Source organism: Hippocampus guttulatus, chromosome 9 (genome assembly GCF_054856545.1).
Source record: "Hippocampus guttulatus isolate MCC_2025c chromosome 9, RoL_Hgut_1.0, whole genome shotgun sequence".
NCBI lineage: Eukaryota > Metazoa > Chordata > Actinopteri > Syngnathiformes > Syngnathidae > Hippocampus > Hippocampus guttulatus.
In genome coordinates, this window is record NC_141269.1 from 15,665,129 (window position 1) to 15,681,700 (window position 16,572).

Here is a 16,572-nt window from a genome sequence, read left to right on the forward strand (position 1 = left end):
ACATTTCATTCAATTCAAACACCACAGGTGTATCAAGCTGAATGCACAAAAGCTGAGAATGCCTTTTCAAATATCAGTGAAAGAGTATTTCAAGGACAGGCATTTCATAGGTATTCATGGAAGAACGTGATGACGAACACGTTTTAAATAACCAAGCACAATGCCGATTGACCTGAGCGAAGTATGCTCCCACTGACAATGGAGGTGCGGAAATATTGATTTTTTTTTTCTTTTGCAATTTATTGGACTACTCTGGATTGTCAAATGCCAGAACAATGTACTTGCATGATTGCAATATGGCGACTGTTTGGTGAGGAGGTATAAAAAAACATTTTTCTTACCACAATGCGTTTGATATGAGTCAAACTCAAGAAACTCAATTGCCCATTTCTGTTACAGAATAACATCACCTTTGACTTTCACGACACCACCTATCTGAGAACTCGAAGTAGAATGACCGCTGTTAATTGGTCCAGCACCAAATGAATTCAAAATCGCTGAGAAATTCAGGAAAATGTTGAAAATGGCTCTTGTGATGCTTTAACAACTTGACTGTCAGTTCAACTTTGTGCAATATGTTGTCGTTGAGGGTTAGCTGGACATTACATATACCCGCATTTTGTCTCGCCCCAATTGCCTTGTCAGAAATCAATTGCGGATCAAAATGTGGGTTTGCAATTGGAGGTCAGTCTACACTACAGTATAAATATTTCATCCAGGACTCACGTCAAGGGGCTTTTAAAGATGTGTGCTGGACCATGCTCCCCTCTTGCTGCCCTCTGAAAGTGACAGGGCTTGCGTTTTAGCCCACTTAAGGGCCAGGTTAAATCAATTAAAATCTATTATTCATATGGCAGTGTGGTGACCTCACTGAAATCCCCTATAATTTCAGAATAGAAAGGAGAACAGGCACTGGCAGTGAACTTTGGCTTCCCTGGTTTTCAAGAGAATACAGGAAACAAGTGACCTTGTTTTAAGACTGAAGCCTTGGAAATAAAATTGGAGCTCGTAACATAATGTTCCAAGATAGGGTCTGAGTCACAGGCCTGGGCAAATCATGAATGCAGGATTGTATTGAAATGGCTTTGATGATCTGGACCTTGTGTGCATGTGCACCAGTGGCCCCATGCATATTTTGAAGAAAATTGGCAGCACATTTTGGATTGCAGATAAATACAGCCACTCTTTGAGTGGGGCATTTCATCTTTGCATCCAAGCTTAAAATCCCCTTCATTCTGATTGGACGGATCTGCTCTTGTGCAAAGTGCAACCGTTCTCTTTGTAAGGAAGAAATTCGATTGGATGAGACCCCCCATGCATGGCAGCCTGCTATTTGGTCTGATAATACGCAAAGAAGAGTCCGAGGGAGAGAAGTCATTAAGACCTGCTCACATATAATCATCCCATTGCCATTCCCATCTCTTGGCCTGCATTTTATTCTGACCATCTGCACTCTGTCCCCCTTTCATTTGAAAGGACCTCTGCTTGCAGAGAGGAAGCAAATGGAGAGCTCAGAAGCAATGGAAAGTGATTTGGATGCGGTTTGCTACATGAGTGAACTGTTTTTTTTTTTTTTGGTCAAATCTTTTTTAAAAGAAAACAACACCTTAACTGGAGTTTGTGAAAAATGTATTTTGATTTAAAAAAAAGAGAACTGGATGGAGGGAAAATTAAAGGGATGGACAGATTTGCAAAAAAGCATTTCTTTTATTTCGACAGGATTTACTTTTATCCTTTGGCTTTGTTGAGTCTGTCCCATGAGTTTTTTTTTTGTTTGTTTGTTTGTTTCCTAGGCTCATGCAATAACAATTTATTAGGAAAGCTCTGATCGAGGTCACTGTTTTAAATATGCACGTTAACGTGCAATGATTTATATGCAATCAGGTCAATGTATTCAATTAGTAATGTAACAGAAAGCGTGCCATCACCATATTGTAATTGTCTGTCTCGTAAATCCACTTTTTGAATTATTTCTCTCATTCTTCAACAGGTCTGACAACAATTTTGCCTTTGTTTTGTGCCATGTGCCTACATTCTTATTCTTTTTGTTTTAATCATAATTCATCCGATTTTTAGGCAGGCGGCACGGGGGTCGACTGCTTAGCATGTCGGCCTCACAGTGCAGAGGTGAAGGGTCTGAAGGTCTCCGGCCTTCCATTGTGGAGTTGGCATGTTCTCCCCGTGCCTGCATGGGTTTTCTCCAGGTACTCCGGTTCCCTACCACATTCCAAAAACATGCATGGCGCGATAAGGGAACACTCAAAATTGTCCCTAGGTGTGATTGTGAGTCCGAACGGTTGTTTGTCTGTGTGCCCTGCGATTGGCTGCTAACCAGTTCAGGGTGTCCCCCACCGACTGCCCAAAGACAGCTGGGATGGGTTTCAGCACACCCGCGACACTCGTGAGGATAAAATGATTAGAAAATGGATGGATATTTATAGGCGCCTTTCAAGGTCACTGTACAAGCATATAATTAAAAGAAAACAGGCAAAAGGGACAGTGAGGTGGAGAGAGGGCAACGATCTGAACAAGCGAGAGGGTGTGTAGCAATGTGAAGGTATGGTAGGGCAAGCTTATTGATGGTCTTGAAAGTGCAGATACATACTGATGTTATATTGCATGCCACACAAAGAGCCAGTGGAGTTGTTGCAAGGCTGAAGTGATGTGATGGGTGGAGGGGTCCTTGTGATAATCCAAGCAGCAGAGTTCTGGAGAAGTGTAATTTTTGTAGTCACTTCAGGGGAGGTGGGGTGGGGGCATACAGAAGAGAGGTGCAGTAATCCAGGCAGGAAGTGACAAGGCTATGAACAAGGACAGCTGCAGTGCGAGGGGTGTGGGATGGATGGAGCCGATTAATGTTACATCAATAAAAGTATGCAGAGCAGTTGATGTTTACGCGGTTGAGAAGAGAGTGTGCTGTCAAGGATGACGTCCAAACTCTTAACCCGAGGGGTGGGAGAAACAGAAAAAGTGTCAAGTGCAATAGAAAAACTGTCAATTTTGGCTGGAGTGGACCTATCTGTAGGATTTCAGCTTTATCACTGTTGAGTTGTTGAAAATTGGATCAGCATCTACGGTGAAGGTCAGAGAAGCAGTCAGTAAAGGAGAAAAGAGGAAGAGTGGTAGTAGGATTGGTGGAGAGGTCGAGCTGGGTGTCATCCACATCACAGTGAAAGGGCCAGTTAAATTTTGGGCAAATATTTCCGTGAAGCAGGATGAAGAAGATCAAGAGGAGAGCTCCCAAGACCCCGGAGGACACCAGAACAAACAGGGAAATGGAAGGGGGTTGAAAGATTTCAACTGAACAATCTGGTTCAGCTGGACAGGTAAGAATTGAACCATTGAAGGTGTGTGTGTGTGTGTGTGTGTGTGTGTGTAGTGCCAATGTTTTTGAGTCTTTGGATTGGATTGGATTGGATTAAACTTTATTGTCAAATGTACTGTATGTGAAACATACAGCACAGATGAAATGTCTTCCCTCTCAACACAAAACAAGAGGAGCCGCTGCGAGTGTCCGCGCCGACATCAAAAGAAAAGTTAACAAAAAAATGAGTCTGTTCATGAGACCAGAATGAAATTGTTTGTTGTGATTATTGTCGGTAATGTGGGACGGGAGCTGCGAAGCAACAGTCTTTTCTGAGATTTCTGATCGAAATAGGAGATGGTCATGGCTGCTGTTTTGAATGCTGTAGGAACAATGCTAGTGGAGAGTGGTGAGTGTTAGTGATCAGGGGACCAAAGGCAAGCTTGAACCAGAACAGTCTTCTTGGCATCCACATACACATGTTGGCACCCATCGATACGAACGTGGGTACATACAACACTCTTTTTGAGCTTTGTGCCTACATTGACGCTAACCTAGGAAGAGCAAACTTGTCAGTCCATTCCATGAGTGCAAGAAAACCAAAAACATAAGATGCCGGCATATTGTGGTTGATGGTTCTGCAACACACTCAGTTATGACAAGGGTACTGGGAAGAGATGAAAACTAAATGGAATTGGTTTTTCAAATGTTCTACACATACATATTAAGTTGTTGACAAAAAAGAGTTGAGAAATGAGCAAGTTGTGACTTAATTTCATTGTCAGTGCATTGCCTTTGATGGGAACGTTGTTCCTACCAACACGGCACATAGGCATGCCAGTTTGTCGGACTTCTACGGTGCATTGCTGTATCTAGGGTGAGTTCGGGAATTCACTCCGATGCCCTAACATGACCCTGAGGGTGGTGTTCAGAGAGGCATGCTGCACTCTACTCCCATTAATTTTGTAACACACCCTATTTTATAAACCAATCAGCAGCTCATGCTTGAACTGTTTCCATCTGTAGTGCCTGACGCTTTAGTCGCACTGTGTCCCCAATCCCAAATTGGGGCAACGACAGCGCGCTCTGGCACTCCTTTTTTTGGTACTCCCTTGACAATCCAGGTGGCATGTGTCAATTTTTATTTTACTATCGAGGAGTTAAAATACCCAGACAGAGTTCCACAAGTGTAAATGGTTATGGCCACCTGGCTCAAGCGCAGCCAAACAAATGGGGGAGTCCACACAGCGCTCACAATATTACGATATTTATTTCAAATGATCAGGGCCGGACAAAGAAACAAAAGTACCAGTGTAGATGGCAGCTGACTACATAAAAATGTGCGGTCACAGAGCACAGCAGGGAATCTTGGGAGAGAAGAGAGAAAGAGAGAAAGAGACTGCTGGCACCAGCCTCCCTTGTATCCAGGCTGCCTCCACTCTGGTCAAACCATCTTCAGGTGTGCTAGAAAGGACTGTCAGTGGAGTGAATAACCTGGCAACCAGGAGAGGGTGCTGACTCCCACCTCACAGGGAGCCTACAAAATCCCCAGGTTCATAACAAAACAAAGTTAGAACATTTCTCGTGGCTGGATTCACCTTCATTTATATTCTTTTAGTAATATTTAGTTAAAGTGATATTGTTGGGCAATATCTGAAGTTAGACACACACACACGCACACACATTCATCCATCCAACCGCTTTACCGTCACGAGGGTCGCGGGCATGTTGGAGCCTTTTCCAACTGACTTTGGGTCGTAGGCGGGGGACACAATCGCTGGGCACACACAGACGAAAAACCATTCACACTCACAATCACACTGAAGGACAATTTAGAGTGATTAATTAGCCTACCTTGTATGTTTGTAGAATTTGTAGGACACCGGAGTACCCGGAGAAAACCCACGCAGGCATGAGGAGAACATGCAAACTTACACAGGAAGGCCGGCGTCAGAATCGGACCCTGCACTTCTGCACTGTGAGTGTGTGTGTGTGTGTGTGTGTGTGCATGTGTGTGTGCATGTGACTTGTTCCTGTCTAAAATATCACTGCAGCGCTTTGATGCATAATGTGGCAGAATGCTTTTTGTCTTGCTACTCATTAATACAGGGTGACAGAAACAAAAACAGGGGATTTCCATTCATGTCACAGGGAGGAAGGTATTTAAAAATGCTGACTGTTAATCAATGGAAACGTTTGTAAATCTGATACGAACTCATAGGACACACACTTTTGGCTGTGAAATGTTTTCTTAAAATAAGAATGAACATTTGCAGTTGGAATGCAATTGTTCGAATTTTCTTGTGCTAAAAATTGACTGCTGATCACAGCCAGATCCTTGTGTGGTTGGGATTAGGGTGCATACAGAAGATTTTAACTAACACATCTTTTGAAGGTGTTTTTTTGTTTGGGTTTTTTTAGCACGGCTCTGAGGCACCAGTGGTTGATGGCTCTTGTAAATTGACTATAGCTTTCTTTCTTTTTGGACAGTGGAGGCATCAACCAGTCACCTGATCCCATCCCCTTTTTACTCTTTGGCCTCAGCTGGTGCCATGGCATTGTTATAAGACCAGAGTAGCCATTTACACGAAGATACACGCACACATTGTACATGGACACCACCCTCATATGGCTCAAGGGCTATCAAAGGAATGTCAAAGATGGTTTCAACCCCTTTGTATGTGGCCTATTTTGCCAACACTGTATGCTGGTGCTTCGGTGTGGTTGGAGATTGTGATGGCCCAGAAATGCATTGTGAGTGACTGAAATATAATAAGGCCACTCACCCTCAGGGTAGAATGAAATGGTGATAAAACACGGATGGCTTTGAAGTCAGAGTTTGAATTTCAAATCGGTAGAAAAAAGACAAAAGATAATTTCTCTGAATGAAGAAAAAAAGATCCAGACACACTCGGTGGCAAAGTATCAGATTCACAGCCTTATTTATTTGCAGCCTAAAACTATTGCTTGCTTTGCTCGACTTAATAGGTACTATCCACTTACTCCAGCAGAGTGAGCATATTGTTTCTATCTAATTGACACTAAGCTCATGGCTATTACCATGTCAACACTGGATTACTGCTGCCTTTGAGCTTGTGGAGTGGTCGACTTGGCCCACATTCAGGCCTTGTTTTCCTTTCCACCCTTGTCCTCTGCCGCTTGCACACATCTAGTCGGGCGAGCTCATGCGCGATCGTTTCAAGACACACACATAGTGAAACACATGGAAACGCTCCCTGTCTCACATTTCTGCCTTTCCACCCCGTCTTTCTCCCTCATCTCCTTCACAGAAAACATGTTCCAGCAACAGACCAGGATTCCAAGGCCAATTTCAGCATCACCGTAAAGTCCCCCCTCTCACAGGATCCCCTCGGTTCAGAGACGAGTGAGTGGCCATTCAGAGGCTGGATAAGTTGGTGACTGGCCAGGAGAGGCCTCTGGTGAACAGAGACACTAATTAGCACACAACAACCATTAACAAACAGATTAGCCCCTTAACCAGCATGGAATCCTGTCATCACCGTCGCGTACGTGTACGTGTGAAAATAGAAACCCACTGGTTGGTGAATACCTGAGTTTCACTTCAACCTTTAAGACAGAGGCGGAGTTACAGTATGTATTTGATTTGTAATATATGAACAGGATGTGGGTTACCAACCTAACTGAAAAACTATCCAACCTTTTTCCATGAAAACCTTGTAGGCGGTGGGGCAGGATCTGAGTGGGAATTTTTTCTTCCAAATATTAAGTTATTTTCATGTTTCTCACTAATGTTTATGTGCCGATATCTCCAAAGCGATGTGGGGTTAACAAAAGCATTGTGGAAGGCAGCGCAGCAAACCTGTTGAATCATTTGAACAAGTACTGTGCAAGTGATGTGGAGCGCATGAAAATGCGAACAGAGTTTGCATAGCCAGGCCATGGAAACTTTAAGCGTCAAACCATGCATCGACCGGACCAAAGCAGCACTTAATCGCATCATTATTTTATGCTGCACATTTGCAAGTAGCAGTGATGTTAACAATAACAATGAACTCAAAAATGTTTAGGTTTTAAGGCTGATTGATTATTCCTCCGGGCTCAATTTTAATTAGCTCACTGAATAGTTATTTTATAATATTATACATTTGTTGTACTGTTGAGCAATTAATATTTTTTTTTAAATTCCCTTTTCATTATTTTATTCGAAAAATGTATTTCCAGTATTACAATTTTCAAGTTCAGTTTGGTAATCTGATTTTTCAGTGCAGATGGTTCAAAACTGGCAATTGAAAAGCAATTTAAAGTCATGAAAATGATCGTTGCATCCAAATATCAAAACAGAACAATACATTAGTGCGTTGAATTTGCTGATTTTTTTATTTTTTCAAGGGGTTGCGCACCATAAAATCTATTTTTGAAGTAGACTCGACATCTACTTCAAAAATGTATCTGGATCCACCTGCTCGCAGAGTAACAGCATTTGAGCACCATTTTATTGTGTGTACATCATTGCAAAACGGAACAAAATGTGTATGAAATGACTTCCCTTATTCGTTTATTCACTCACAGTATAACTGCATATGTGCACATATGTTGTTTTGTCTTTTTTGTGTGTTTATGTTCAGCCTCATTTCCTCAGTGCCTGCTGGTCACTTTTGGCATTTGGTGAAAAAAAAAAGAAAAGATGCTTCCATTCCCCAAGGCTCCTTCACTTCCAGCACTGTGTGAGATGAGGCTGTGATATGTGGAAATTATTTTTTAACCGCCATAAATCGCTGATTCCCATCCTCTTTTCTCTCTCTCTCTCTCTCTCCCCCTCACTTTCCCTCCCTATTCCTCCCCCATAGCTGGTGAATCTGCCCTGCTGTGTGCGCTTAATGAAAGATAAGAAGGGTCCTCCACCACTGACACTGAGCCACGGACCCTCAGAGGACCGCGCTAATCTGCTTGGCTCCTAATGGAGGCCACTTTGTGTCTGCCGAGGATCATTTCATATCAAACAAATTGTGTCCTGTGAAACCCATTACATTTTGGGCCCTTTAGAGATTCTTCACCCTTAGCTGACACATAGAGGACATTCTCAGCCTGACTTTGGATGGTGTAAACATTCCCAAAGATGTTCCTCTGTGGAGCAGCCCTTTGCCAGTTTGAAGAAGGGCTTTGCGCATGGTTAAAACCTGATCAAGCTTACATGAACTGGAAAAGAAAAAGACAAAACTATCAGAGTCCTTGCAGTGAAATGAGAACACATATGGAAAAAATAGAGCCGAGGCGGATAGAAGTGACTGACAAAGAGTGAATAAATGTTCATCTTTGTAATCTTACCTGTATTCAGTCGTATAATTGTGTCTCTGCATGGGTTGCAGTGGCATGTGCCGGTAAGATCTGGAAAATTTCTGAAGAAAATGACACCCACATGTTATGATTGCTGTACTTACTGTCTTTCAAAAAAAGGCAGGCACAGCTGGGTTTACAAAGTAAGCAACACGGTCACAGCATGTGCCTCGAAAAATCGGATGTTGTTTGCTGGAGCGCGAGGGGTGGACTGAAACAGCCACGGTGAGGCAGATTTGAAAACACCATCACAGACAACATGTTCCTAATACATCTCCAGTCACCCTGCAAAGCACAACTGTCACGGTAAGCGGCAGGCGCAACAGCGAAACATGTAGAGTAAATTTCTATTTGTATTGACAATAGTGTAATCTGCTGGGACTGTGTCACCCCTTGTGCAGGTCATCACTCTTAATGTTTATGTTATGTGTCTGCCCGGGTGTGTGTATTAATGTGTATGTTTTCCTGCATGCGTTTCATCGCATGCTTGTGTGTCTGTGTATACCATCAGTTCTGCTGGAGGAAAAACAAAAAAAAAACAAGGAGGGGTTGGGAGTTGAAAATGATCTGGGGCCGATACATATGAAATAGCAGGGCTCATACATAAACATAGCACCAAGGCCCCGGGGCCAGGCAATCTACGAGGCAAATTGCTCACCAGTCAGCCATGGAGGCCGCACTGTTTACTATGCATGAGGTCTTGTGACATGCTTTAAAGCCGCCCCTAAAACTGGATGACTGGGCTTGCGGTATTGAAAAGTTTGCTTTTTCCATTGCTATGGTGCTATTTCCTATGAAATACTGTGTACTGTATGCAGTGGGCGGAGGACAGATCAGCACATTGCTCTGCGGAGCTCTTGTAAGTTGCACAGTGCTGTGCGGGTGTTATGGTGTTGTTGAAAACAAGCATTTTTGATGCAGCAAATTATTCCTATAAATGCACTGAACATTGTATGCACTGAGATTGTAATTGAGGCGAGATAGCAATGGTAATTAAACTGGCAAGCATGTCGGAAAAGGACCAGAAGGACAATATGACTTTTTTTTTTAAACTGCTGCTGATTTGGGGTTTTTTTTCGATTGAGGTAAACAAAATAAGTGCATCCAGACAATAATATCCAGTTTGTTAAACCTACAAATATTCACTCTTGAGGCTGAACATTTAATCCGCACACGTTTAAAAGAACATGAATAAGACAAATGAGCAACGATAAGAGAGCATGAAGCAATGGTGACATTTAAACAAGCTACTGAAACACAGCTGCACTTACCAGCCTGGAGTCCCAGGGGGAGCGCTCATCAATTCCATTCCAACCATAGGGCCCAAGTTCAAGTTCAAAGTCAGGCAACCATGGTGCCATCAGGAGAGTTGCCCACCCACATGTCCCGGAATTAACGATAGTCCGACTCTAGATGAGGTCAGAACAAATTGAGGAGGAAAGCTATTTAAAATATCCCTTTTTGAGAATTGTGGCTGTGTGTGTGTGTGTGTGTGTGTGTGTGTGCGTGTGAGCGCGCGCACGCATTGGGGAGTGTGGGGGGGGGGTCGAAGAGGGATGACAGTCATATTGCACCTTTGCTTCCCCTCTGTCTCTCTTTTTCTGTCCATCTGCATTTTCTCTCCCTCTCTCGGGCTATAATTATGCTAATAGTATGTATATAGCAGTGGCCCCAGAGGCTTGGGGCATATTGAAGGCTCCCAGGTCTTTCCCTCCTGTAACAGTATTAGGGTGCTATTGAAAAGCAGACGGCGGGTGAGAAGGGGGGCAGGATAGAGAGATAGCATGGGGTGGCAAATGGGACATGACCACCGTGCTCTCTGTCACGCCGCCGCCCATTGTCTGGCCAAAGAAAAGGGCCTCCGTCACCAGTGGGATGATAATAAAGAAGCAAGAATGGGCCGCGCATATTAAACAACACAACGGACCAAGCAGACCAACCTGCATGGGTGCGCTGACGGGAAAAGCACATGGACCGGGCCGATAGAGAAACTGGTTTAATGGGAGAGGGAGGGACCGCGGGAATGGAAGAAAGAAAAGGTTGCATCGTGTGGAAAAAGCACAAAAAGAGGGAGACAAACACAGATAACTGTTAAGTACCGGTATTTGTTTTCCTTTCAAGACACCTGCTAATGTCAGAGGTCTCAGCCAGTGTCGGATAAAGGCCATTTTCCCACAAGCTGCTCTTTCAGAATTTTATTTATTTTTTAACGGGGAGTCGTTTGGTGAAAATAGCTTCAAACCTCCTATACTGTAAATGAGTCAGTTATGAAATCATATTTTAATTATATTTTGACATTCAGTTAATATTGCAATACTCCAGTCAAATAATCTCAATTATTAGATCCTTATTAACTGCGCAGGCAACAATTTCAAAGAAATGTTTACAACCATCAGGTTAACAAGTGAACATGTAAATTAATTGATACATAAAGTATACAGTAAACAATATATGAAGTCACTTTTGTTTTTGATAACATGCAACAAATGAATGCGGTCTTCAAGGTGAAGGGGATGCAAGCTGCCCTTTATACATGCAATCTCATACACAGTCTATAATTCCTTTTAGATGTTTTCTGAATTAAAGCTAAGCAATAATGTGCTGGCCCTAAACAGAGATGTGTGTACAGGATGCACACAAAAATACAAGTTAGCTGCTCACTGAGCTGATGTCCCATGTTGTCAGGTGGTTGTAAAGCATGCAGAGGAGCTAACACTCAACCTCAATTCAAATATTTGTTAAATGAAATTATATTTATTTATTTTTCTATTCCGAAATAGCAGTTTATTCTCTTCAATTCCTAACCCTGGTTTAATTGCTGTGAAAATGTGTACGTTAGATTTTATTTATTTATTTTGGTGTCAAATCAAGTTTCAGCCATTATGTACTGCCATGCCAGGCGTATCTGCCCACGGGCGTTCAGAACAAAATTACTTAAACTATATTAGCAATTGGAGTGTTTATTTGACCAACACAATTCAAAATCGTTCCTCCCAAGTTGTGTTTTTGTATAATATTGAAGGTTGTGGAGGATTCGCTCTCCGAGTCGGAGTACAATATTTTTCCCAAATATTTTTGTTGAGTTCCAAATTAGACAACAATTACAGTATATCACAGTAACTGAACTCGTGTGGAAGTTAAAAAGAAAAGCTTTGAATTAATGCAACAAAAAGAATATTTTGTCTGAATTTGTAGAGGTAATTAGAAATGCATATGTTTTCAGAAAACAATGTCCTAATACAGTAAAACCATGTATACACTGGAATATATTGCAGACTGCTATGGGGACGGTTAGATCCAATTAATCCAAACTATCACAACCCAACTTTTATTCCCCCGAGCTCATGAAATATATCTTCCATACAATGAATTTCAGGAAGTTATAACAACAATGGTGGAACAGTTAAATCATCACAGTGACGATCAAATATTTTCTAGGAATTCGGCATGCTCTCTACCTGTTTTAAGGAGGAAATCCCTGAAGTTTTTATATACTCTTCTGATCCTCTTTTAGAGCTTTTGAGCTTTTGGGGATTCTAAAACTGTTTTGATGGCCGCTGTCAGATATGGGGCATTAAGATCAACCAAGTGTACGTCTGATCTGGCTTTCCTTCCAGTCTGATGGTAGCTCAACTCACAGTCCCAAGTTCCAGCGTTTTTTGTTTTTTGCCTGGGTGCTACCTGCCCCCACCCATTCCCATTCCCATCCTTGCCCTCCTCTGTCTTTGCCTGAGTATGTTGAGAGGTGTCAACAGTAGAGGCGTGGGTGTGGAAGGCTCTAGCATGGTTCACGGCTATCGCATGTGGCCCGGCAGCTATGCAGCGTGGCAACCATCTGTCCACATGTCACACAGTGAGTTGCTCTCTCACTTTCCCCCTTGCTTGCTCTGTCGCTTCCTGCCCTCTTTTTCATTCTTCTTCATCTCCTGCATACACGGTCAGTAGCAAGAGGTTAGTCCCGATTAAAGGAGCTGAGAGGGGGGTGGTGAAAAACAACGTCAACTCTTTCCTCTTTTCGGAACAAGCAGACTGCACACCTCCGACACTTTACATTTTGCAGGCAATGCAAGCTATTGACAATCAGCGGCCACGGTCTTAGGTACACCTCCACATTCTTGTGAGAAGTACGAGAGCTGTATCAAAAAATATATCAAGGATGTTCAAGGATAGCTCCTCTGCATGCTTTACAACCACCTGTGCTTACTTTTCATTAGCACAGGCACTATTTTAAATAAAATGTTTACAGCAGTTGTTGAGGTCTGCGCTTTGTCCTCCTCTATTGGTGCAGATTCAATGTTGTGCCTGTGGAACTTTTTGTAAGAGAAAAAGGCAGCACTCTTACAGACCAGCGAGTGGCAGTGTGTCACAGTTACAGCAGACCACCTTCAAGCATCCACATGTACTGCGATTGCGTAAATGGCAATATGTGTGCATCTGCGTCCGTACAGTTGTAGCTTTCTTTTTCAAATGTGCCCTTGACTCCGCAGCAAATTTGCACACTCATGTGATCAACCTTCTGGACATGTTTGTATTTGTTGAAAGTAACATTTTTTTTGGCTGTCTGATTAATTGTCTTCACCACATGGGCAGCCAGAAAGAAAGTAGTAAGAAGACAGTAGTAGCAAACAAACCATAATATTGTCATCAAGGATACCACTGGATTAATGACCTTAAAAACCTGGAAATGTCCATAGATCTCGACTATTTAGCTTATAATTTCCTCCCTGGGTCCTGAGCATTAAACCCGCTGTGTTGTTCTTGGCAGTCCGCAGCCGGATCAGATCATCTCATGGACGTTGATACTTTCCCCTGGGATCCATTCGCCTCTCCATTTGATGGAAGCCAAAAGGGGCCTTTGGCCAGAAAGGTCCCATTATGTCTCAAGGACAAAGTTTTAGGGGTGAAAAACCCTTTTTCCAGATCACCTCTGGGTTCAAGCATGATGACAGATGCCCTGTTCAGCAATGAAGGTTACTTTTATACCTTTTAAGTAGTTTCCTACTGTCCCAAAGCTTTGCAGCACATTTCCGTTTGCACTGGATACTGAATGTGTGGTCAACATCGGACTTCTCCTGAGCTACAAACAAAAATCTTTGTTTTCTTCACCGTTCAGCTCTGATGTGTACAGTATGCCATAATGATCGCAGAGTCCGGAGCCCAGATTGCGACTACATTCCCACCTCATGACCTCATGGCTGCATGTATGTATTAAACAGATGTGGGCTGGCTATGACAGGGCTGAAACAGGATAGGGCAGCCTATAGCCTTTAGGCTGGTCTTCGCTGGCCTCGGAGCCAGGGGCCGGAGGGTGCAGCGGGCAAAATAAACAGGATAGATCTCTGTGCATGTGCAGGGGGTGCTTGTGAAAGGGAAAGAGCAAAAAAGAGAGAGGAACCCCCGACCCCCCCCCCCCCCCCATTTCCCATGTGCTACCCAGAATGTTCAGGCAGCCTTCCATGTCAGCATGATGTGAGAACAGTGAGTCCATTTTATGCTGATGCACAGCAAAAAAAAGAACACAACATGTTGGACATTCAGTCCAATTTATTACAAGTGATGGGTCTCTGTAGATTTTCCAAACTCATTTCAATGGTTCAGAACATATTCTTTTATCCTCAAGGCAGCCACTACAGTTGACGTTTTTTTTTTTTTGTTTTTTTGTTTTTCCGTCCAAGATGTCTGTTGTGCAAGTATTCCACGCTATTGGTATTGTTGTCATTTGTAATGTTTTGGTGACTTCCCTGAGTGGTTGACTCATCTGACTGCATGGGTTCAGTTCCCACTCAGTGACGGTGTAAACGTGTGTGAATAGGTTGTCTCTGAGTTTTAGCTGTGACGGATTGTCAACCATTCCAGGGTGGTCTTAGCCTGAAGTCAGATGAGATGTGTGCCAGTGTTCAACTACATTGTCCTGGATAAGTGGGATGAAATAATGGATGGATGCATGGAAATTCGGGTGTTGTTGTTTTGTTGACATAGGTATACATGATACGTTGGTCATACGTTTTTTTTGGTTGTTTTTTTTATGTACGCAGTGTTTGGTGAGTGCAAGATACAAAAAAAGTCACAAAGTTTTGTGTGACCCCTTTCACCTTTCTTCTTCCATATGGATGTACACATATCCCTAAATAAATACACAAAAAATGAAGTCTGAAAGCTGATGTTTGATATTAATTGACAAAGATGAAAACTAAGTACAATTTTGCTATAATTAGATTTATAAATGTAAAATATAGTTTCAAATAGTTCTTTGTTTTTTAAGCATTTTTTTTTTATTTCATTGACAAAAATGTATTCAATTTTAGTTGTTATTTTGCCAATTTTCATTAACGAGAATAATCTTGGTTCCAACATGTTGGACTATGCTGAAGGTGAGCATATACTCTATGGATGGGGGGGGGGGGGTATATATATATTTTTAACAAAGATTATTCATTAGAAAGTGTGTTGATACCTTAATCATGTTGTTTGTAACCACTTCCCGGGAAAGAAGAATAATGCTGATCAAGGAGGTTTGCGTTGCTGAACAACGAACGGAATCCAGATGACAGCATGAACCATATTCTGCATAGTTGATTGATCGTGTACTTCATTGTTTACATGCAACAGCCACACACTGTGTCCTCCTGCAGTGGCGCATGGAGAGCCACCATTAGTGAGACTGACACCCACCAAGGCGAAACACTCTAACTAGCCCCCAGCCTCAGACCCATCTATTCTCAATACGCCGCATTCTTATTCATTTTTCCCCCAAACCTGACACTGCAATCTGATGATGAACCAGCCCCATTATTTTTGTGCACCAGTAGGAAAAGATAGAGCTCATAACGTTGAGCCTTGCTACAACCAACATTATCCCTCTATGTCAGAGGTTGGTAATATCCAAGCAGTTTGGGAATCCAGAGGTGCATACAGAATGATGTCATTAATCCTCCAGGGCAATCTCTGCCTCTTTTGCTGTCTTTTTTTTTTCCTTCGAATAAATGCACCAAATACAGAGGCACATTTGCATACTGCAGAAGCTACCAGATGGCTTGCTCACTGGGCTTTGGGTACAAATTAGATTTCGTTCTTTTTTTTTCATCCTTCTTATTTTTATTCTCGTTTTTATCAGCGAGGGTCTCAGTGGATGGACTGGTGAACAAGATGTCCGATACGAGGGGCTAGGAGCGGCTGTAATTAATGAGCATTTTTATTCATTCATTTATTTTCGCACCAGCATGAAAGCCTTGTGAATTACTCAAAGTCTTGACAGAAAAGACCCACACTGGTTTCTCTCCGTAAAGAGTGACCTAAGATGGTCAAGCAAAGGCAGCTATATTATCAAAAAATGGTAGGCTCCTACAACTAACACATTGCTTGTTTCACCTGTTCAGTTTTGTGTCATTGTCAGTTTTTTAGAGGGCATCAAAATAACTGAAATAACTGGGCTTTCAAAATTTCAGCAAAAACAAATTAAATCAAGCATTTTATAAAATCAGTCAATCAATAAATCAATCAGATATTTATTTAGACCGCACTTTTCATAAAAATGGTGCCTCACAACTAAATGCAAGGTTTCCCCCTTAATAATTAAAATCGCCATTTAAAAAATGAATTTTAGCCATCCATTTTCCGATCCGCTTTATCCTCGCAAGTGTCGCGGTGGGTGCTGGAGCCTATCCGAGCCGTCTTCAGGCAGTAGGCGGGGGACACCCTGAACCGGTTGCCAGCCAATTCGCAGGGCACGCATATATGAACAAACATCCGCACTCACACTCACACCTAGGGACAATTTTGAGTGTTCAATCAGCATGCCATGCATGTTTTTGGAATGTGGGAGGAAACCGAAGTACCCAGAGAAAACCCACGCAGGCATGAGGAGAACATGCAAACTCCACACAGGAAGGCCAGAACCGGGATCGAACCCACGATCTCTGCACTGTGAGGTCGACGCGCTAACCACTGTCATG